Source organism: Priapulus caudatus, unplaced genomic scaffold (genome assembly GCF_000485595.1).
Source record: "Priapulus caudatus unplaced genomic scaffold, Priapulus_caudatus-5.0.1 Scaffold93, whole genome shotgun sequence".
Taxonomy (NCBI): domain Eukaryota; kingdom Metazoa; phylum Priapulida; class Priapulimorpha; order Priapulimorphida; family Priapulidae; genus Priapulus; species Priapulus caudatus.
The window spans coordinates 283,781-284,444 of record NW_014577154.1 but is presented as its reverse complement, the minus strand read 5'-3'; the positions used below and the strand labels follow the sequence as shown (position 1 = coordinate 284,444).

The window sequence follows — 664 nt, the reverse complement described above, 5'->3', positions numbered from 1 at the left end:
CTAACACTAACACTAACACTAACACTAACACTAACACTAACACTAACACTAACACTAACACGAACACGAACACGAACACGAACACGAACACTAACACTAACACTGATACTAACGCTAACGCGAGTATTAATATTAATCGTAACTTTTTAGCTGCATCAGATCTGAAGCTTTGTGGGACGGATTACACCTATAATTTATACGCTATGTCGTAGAAATCGACTATTATGTAGCTCGGCAAATCTCGTTTTGAGCCACATTAGATACAAAAGCTCCATTCTATCAAGTGAGCCGCAGATGCAAGATATAACATGGATTAAAAAATTCAATTTAACTTCGTTTCACATCAGCGAAGTCGCTCTCCGAAAACAGATCCTGCGTCGCATATATTCATGAGCTAATGTTAATTCCCCGAAAAAAAACAGAGGTCGCATTCTGTGCGGATTGTTCAAATGGTTTCGGTTTCCGCGTCGCGTCGTTATGTAAACGCGAAACGGAACATTAAATTTTGCGTATCGCGAATTTAATTATCGTGCGCCAGGAAAGCAACGGCGCACTAAATGAAGCTGCCAGAACATTTATGCATCCGTTCGTTTGCCCGTGCACATATCATATTATATCACATCATTATTATATATATTATGTGTGTGTGTATGTATATATATAT

General features: G+C 38.6%; 1 protein-coding gene across 1 annotated transcript in view; it reads right to left on the bottom strand.

Annotated features, from left to right (window-relative positions):
- LOC106804925 overlaps window positions 1–664 on the bottom strand; it is a 54,869-nt gene that overhangs the window by 22,161 nt on the left and 32,044 nt on the right. The gene's annotated exons all lie outside the window — the stretch shown is intronic.